Genomic DNA, 7134 nt, shown 5'->3' with positions numbered 1-7134 from the left:
GGGAGTGATGGAGGCAATTTTTACTTAAACTAGGAGAGACAGAAGGGGAAGAGAATTGAATGAGAAAAAGAAAGTTGACTAAATCCTCCCTCGGTGCTCTTAACAGGCTTTGTTTCCTCTATGTTCCTCCTCTGTACCAGAATTTAAGCTGCTGGAGTGGTGTGATTTGTTTCATGTCATCAATTTATTTTCAGTAGTCCATTGCATTATTTAGATGATGCTTATCTCACCCTCAAAATCACTATCTTGTCGAGACTGGTACGGAACAGCATCCGTATCTCTTGTGCTCATCAAGGCATCTCATTTATTAACCAAAAGGAATTCTGAGGAGAGGGAGATATGCAAGAATGATTAGATGCTCAAAAATCTGATGCTATCTGTCAGCAATTGGTTTTTCTTCATCTCCCTGTAGCCGCTAGATCTTTAAAAGACATTAGCCACATACTGTAAGAAATAAATCAAACAAATGGATTAGCAGAGCTAAATAGTTGTCAGCAGCCTCACAAGGCCTTATGAAGACAGATCTGCCTCTTATGGAGGCAATCAGGTATGGAACCTATCATAACAGAAATTAGGAGTGAGACCCATTTTTTATTCCACAACTCAAGGCTGTATTTCCATAAAAACTAATGGCCAAGTATATTATTCGAATATACTGACTTATGTGCCGGCTCCCCTGTATTTTAAACATACATATATAATGTTAAAATTGTCCAGATTAATGTGGTGCTGCATTTAGTGATAAGGTGGAGCAGGGTAATATGAAAAGTGTGTCATTAAAGTGCTCTGCCCTTTGCAACTCTTATAGGAAAGGGGGAAACAGAGGGAGATGGGAGCAGCTGTCAGTGTTTGTACCCTCATACCAAGGGGGTACATTCAGTGGTGGAAGAAGTATTCAGAGCCTTTACTTGAGTAGAAGTACCAGTACAGCAGAGTAATAATACTCCAATACAAGTAAAAGTGCTGCATAAAAAACCCAACTCAAGTAAAAGTACATATTAGCAACAGAATATAGTTAAAGTGTTAAAGTAAAAGTACTGGTTCTGTCCCACTAACTGATGTTTTATTATGTATGACATCATTAGATTATGAATAATGAAGCATCAGTGTGTCAGCATCAGCATGTCACTGTTGTAGCCGCTGCAGGTGAAGCTAATTTGAACTACTTCAAACAATTTCCTAAAAAGGGACACCAATCTTTGATTTCTGGTGAGATATTGAATCATTTGAACATTTGTTAAAATAAAACCGTGTGAGAAGTTTAGAGGGAGAAATCACTATTTGGTAGAGCCGTTAACGATTCACAGACATCTGAAATGCAACCCTGACTACGCTCTGCTTTTTGTAAGATGGCAGGAGCCAAAAAGGTTGGAAACCTCTGATTTAATCTTTAACAATATGTTGTATTTTTTAAAGCTTGTTATATCATCCATCAAAACAGATATATCTTCATCTTCATCTAAAGCTTTAGTCCAATAAAGGTAGCAGAGTAAAATACAATATTTCCTTTTTAAATGTAAAAGAGTAGAAGTATAAAGTAGCAGTAAATAGAGATACTCAAGTACCTCAAAATTGCACTTCAGTACCGTACTTCAGTAAATGTACTTAATTACTTTCCACCACGAAGTATATTATAGAATGAACAGATATACCATACATTTCTGCGGACGCACAACTCACTTTAAACACTAACATACAGTCACGTTAAAAAGCTGTTTCGATTTACAAGTTGGTTCAACCGTAGCCTGTTGACACACCACAGCATTAGCTTTCATTCTGTATCGTGTTTCTGGCCACCTGACAAATCTCAGGTCAAAGTCAAATATTCACTCTTCTTTTCGTTCTAGTTTTTTCTCCACAATTTTTGCCGCACAAAAGGTACACCAGCTAACTTTCGAATGTTAACTGAGGACAGGGAGCTTACAGTGGATCTATTCAGGGGAACTGCAGAATAAAGCTATTTGGGATTGTCACGACAAGCATTTTTTTCAGATTACACTGACATTTGACCTATTGTTACATAAAAATGTTGATTATTGCGGCTCTCTTTCCGAAGATGTGAGGACATGGAGAAATGGCTTCAAATAAGTCTTTGGCCCAATCGCCACACGAGCCTTCAGCCAAACGTATTTCGAAGAGAAAACAGAATGCAACCATAACCCAGGTTGACCAAAACAGAAACCACCAGTTTTGAAGACGTTACCCTGGATTCTTTGAAGTTGTGATTGACATATTTTCACCTTCTTTTTACTTTTCATGGTACAAAAGACTGAAAAAATAATCCACAGGTTTAATACTGAAAATATTTGTTAGTTGCTGCCAAAAGAAACTACAAAAGGAAGAGGCAGATTTTTCCTTCAAAAGGATTCATGCTCTAAATCCAGAAAGGCTTAACTGCAGAAGCCTCTTCCTGTGTGTTTCTGTGTGCGTGTTCTGGTCTAGGACAAAGGAAACGTTATACCCTCCTCATCCTGTTTGTACAGGTCACGTCCTACACGACATGTAACTCTAGCTTAGGTGCCAGTTTCCTCTGCCTCGCTACGCATCTGTAACTGGAAGAAGATGATTGTTTTAGAGTTAAACTGCAAAAGGTAGACAGTTGGCATGTGAAAATGTCATCACTGTAAAACTCGCACCGCGTGGAAATAGGAAAGGGGGACGAGAAAGGGGAGGGCGGGGACACAGCAAGCCAAAAGGCCATTAAAATCTGCGATCATTTATTTCCACTCCTTCGTCTAATCCATCTCTCTGGGGAATGGTTCTGTCCTTATCCACCCAAGGCTACCAATCTATTCTCCTGTCTGTCTCCATGCATCAGAATGAACCTGTGAAACAGTCAGACATGCTCTCTTTCTCTTTTACCCCGTTCTCTTCTTCTGTCTCCGTCTCTCGTTGGCTCGACCTCCTTTTCTGATTTGTTTCTCTTTATCTCTCCTCCCACTCGTTCCCTCAGTCTCTGATTGCCCCCACGTCTCTCTGCTCTCACCTTTCCTCTCAACCAGCACCTGTTCTTCCTCCCTCTCTTCCTCTCTCCATTTCACTGTGTCAGAAATGTCTACACAAATCCAATTTAAATCATATCCCGAGAAGAGGGAGCAACAACAAGACTTTGTCAATGGCAATTTAATCCACGGTGAGCAAGGTGTATGTAATGCTGTGCATGTTCCAGGATGCTGTCTGATTGCATTTGGATTTGTGCAGATCTGGTTGCTGCTCAGTTATAGAGAGAGGAAAATTACACAGACAGAGACAGCTAACTCATTTTTCACAATGTACTTTAATTTCTCTCCTTTGTTTTTGTTTTTTTCCGTGTTTGTGCATATTTTTTTTCAGAGAGGGACGTTTATTTAAGTTTTGATGGATTTGTTTTGCTGAAAGAACGGGTGTACTTGAGTGCATGGGGTAGGGGTGGGTGTGCCTACCTCCCACCCTCCCTAGCCCCCATCCCTCCCTCTTTCCCTCCCTCCCTCCCTCCCTCCCTAGCCTTGTATTTTGGGATGATAAGAATAAGAGGTCTGAAGCATGCTGCTCATCATTCACTGCCTCACTAGTCATGAAAAGCCCGAGAATAAAAGTAGTGCCGCAAACCAAGGTCCAATTCCCCATCAGGCCAGATCCCCAAGGTTAGCCACACCATCGCGCTGTCACGTCAAGAAATAAAAAACTCCCGTCTGGCTCCCCACCCGTCACAAACGTCTTTTACTAATGGCTGCCACAAAGTCCCACTAAACATCAAGTGAATATTTATAGACCATTAATAACCTATATGTAAACTGCTCGTGTCACCAACCGGGTGAAGTGGATGATGGGGAATCATGGTCAGGGCATTAATATTGGCACAGTCTTCCCCAAAGGTAGATAAATGGGCCTTAGTGTCTCAGACTCGTGCGCACATGGGATTGGCTGCCAGGAATCCCAGACGGAGAGGTCTGTGATCTGAGCCCGTCCAAATCTCAGCGATATAATTGGTGTAATCGTGTGATGAATTGCAGCCATTTAGCTTTTCTTTTACTATCTGCAAGCTTCAGCAATTTTCCTTATAAAGGTATATCCAACTGAGTTCGTCTGGCATTTTCTCACAGTAGAGTTGGGAGAGGACCGGGGCGATGTTAAATATGTACAATTGGGCAAGTAATTAGATTAATAAGGCCTAAATGAGCAGCAGGCCAGAAACTGAAACCCAAAATCCCTCATCCTTTGAGATTCTGGAGTGAAACACATTACATCGTCAGTTCAAAGTTTAAATGGAGCCTGAAAAAGTTTCTACGCTGTGGTTCCTGCACTCATTTCCCCCCCCCCCCCCGACAGATTTAAATTCTCCCCTGCTCATCTCTCTGTTCACTAGACTAAGAAAGAGATGTTCAGCTGGAGTAATAATGAAGCAAAACTTGTGAAGCTCTGCAGGGGGGGGAGATTGAGATAAGAAGAGGCCCTTTAGGATTACGTAACTCTATTCAATCTTTGGCTGCACAAGTTTCATGTTAGATCTTCTCGGATTTGGGTAGTTACAGCATGATATAGATTCGACCTTCGACCCTGAAGCTTTTATTGATTAAAATGTATGGGCCTGCGTTGCTTAATACACAAACTCACTGAACTCGAGAGAAAGCCTCAGGAAAGCGCAGTTTTCTTCCCTGAACAATATTACAGAGTAGTTACAAACCACTTCTGAACTGAATAAGAGTGAACCCTTAGGCACATGTTTTAAGCTGGCTGCTATTGCTGGCGTGGCAATATGTTATCAGTGACGATGTCGATGTTTAGCAGGTGTAATGATTACCATGTTCACTGTCTTGTTTATCAAGTTTGTTGATATGCTAAACTTTGCTAATTTGAGCTAAAAAAAAAAAAAAAAAAGTGCAGCTAAAGCTGTTGGGAGTGTCAGTAGTTTTGCAGATCTGTGGTCATGAAAAGCCAATTCCATGTTGGCATAAATCACCAAAGCTATTCATATTTATTGTTTCAGAACCACAGACATTTATATCAAATTTAGTGGCAATCCAGTTGGATGCAATAAACCCAAGACTTTCACCTGGGAGACCAATGTTTAAGTCCGTGAAAAGCAAAAGTCAATGTGGGTTTCTTTTAAGTAACCCAAAGCGTGATCTTTTCTGAACTTTAACTTTAGTAGTTTTGTTGCTTAAACCTAAACAATGGCAACCAGCAACCAACAATTTAACCCAAGCCATAATCTTTTCCAAACTAATACCACCTAGTTCTTGGTGCCTAAACATCGGGCACCTTGTGCGCCTATATGAGACGGCTTTTAAAAAAAATGGCAGTATTTGATGCCCGGGGAATGAGAACGTGTTGATTTGTTAGACATTATTTCAGAGGTTAAATGACAACTTCGACCTGCTGGCGGGAACACTAACGTCTCTCGGATTCATCCTCTGGGGATCGTGGATATCTGTACCAAATATGTTTTGTAGATGTTAATTCAGGGGATAAATGACATATTTAACCCGCTGGTGCCAATACAGAAAATCAAACCAAAGTCATTCATCATCCGTCCTTTGGGGCTCATGGATATCTGTACCAAATTTAATGGCAATCCATCAAACAAGATATGTAATTTTAAAAACCAAAAATCAGTTTGTGGAAGTACATGGAAAAAGTAGAAAATCACTGCTGCAATTAGAATGCTGTGGGGATCACGAATGTCGGTACAAAACGTCCATGCAAATCAAACGAACGACTGTTGAGACATTTCAGCCCTGGACGAAAGTGCTGGGCCGACAGAACAACATTGCCCTCCCAGAGGCCACGTAACTATAATGGCTGAAATGCAAATCTAAGGTGCGTATGCCTCAGATTTTCATCCCTTACACACATGATATTTAGTGTTTAGTTTGTAGTCAGGGCCTATGTGCCGAGTTAATTACAGTCTCCTTCACAGGCTAAAATTAACACTGGGGGGATCCAACTTATAAATGTCAGTCGTGTCAGCAAATTATACCCCTCCCATTCACACACTAGTGTTCTTCCCTCTTCAAATGCATGTGTTTGTCAACATGATTGACAGCAGCACTTCTGATCAGGCTCATTTCAAAAGCTCTCTCTTTATTAGGGAAACCATCATTACATCTCCAAAGGTGGGAGTGTAATGAACCTTTTCACCTCCATTAAACCTGAAAATTGGTTGTAGAGCCTTTTATTCTCCAAACATCACTTTGCTGGAACATGTGTGTAGCAGGGGAGAGGATTTTGAATGGCTTTTATATATTTAATGTGAATCGCACATTTTAATTTCAAGTTATTTCTACGCTGCTGATTTGATGATGCAAGTTGAAATTGGGGTTATACTGTGGTCACATACTATATGAGCTCGGCATGAATTGTCTTTTGAAGTTATATATATTTTGTCCGCCCACGCCAGGAGGCTGCCTCTGTCCTATAGTGGAGAAGGAGGACAATGGGACAAATAGAGCTATGGCGGGCTTTAGAAACATGAAAGTACTGTAGGAGGCCTCCAGCTCCTCGGGGGTCCCAGATTTCCTTCATGAATGCAGAACAATATAGCGCAGGCGTATGTGTGGAGTGCGATGGGGGGCGAGGGGTGCCATTATCAAAGGCACCTCACACTTCAGCTCGTTTCCCTTCGTTTTTTTCCTTCTTCTTCTCTGACCTGACATGGATTAATTACAGCCCCATACAATTTACACCCTGCTGGAACTGTGGCAGAGAATAAAGAATGGTTGAAATGTGAGTGCAGTGACAGGGCGTTAGAATGCTGAATTGCTTTGTGCTGCACGTGCCGCGCCTCTATTGCCTTTGCAGGGAGCATGTTTACGAGACCCGACTCAAGAGGTGAACTCCCAGGCCTTAAAGTGACAAAATGCTCTCACTTAGATCAAGACAGCCGCAGTGTTTCATGGACAACAGAGGATCTGTTCCATTTTTAGCTTTCCCACTCTTCAACTTAATTAACCTTGATCTAGAAATTACAGCAGGCGTTTTAAACCTTAAATGCAACTTTTCTGAAATTTATCATCGACCAAAATGACATCAGTTAAAAGTACAGATTAGAGCATTTCAAAATTCTGCTTGTAGAATAAGCAATATGAGGTATGATTATTGGGAAGGCAGCATCAGCAGACACCTCAGCCAGTGCTGGCCTGGTGCTGCCAAGGA

The sequence above is a fragment of the Brachyistius frenatus genome, unplaced genomic scaffold, assembly GCF_029030835.1.
Source record: "Brachyistius frenatus isolate BFR_SWC_R1_liver_20210118 unplaced genomic scaffold, ASM2903083v1 Contig_54, whole genome shotgun sequence".
In the NCBI taxonomy this organism is placed as follows: domain Eukaryota; kingdom Metazoa; phylum Chordata; class Actinopteri; family Embiotocidae; genus Brachyistius; species Brachyistius frenatus.
The sequence above is the reverse complement of the archived record's forward strand: the minus strand, read 5'-3'. Positions refer to the sequence as shown.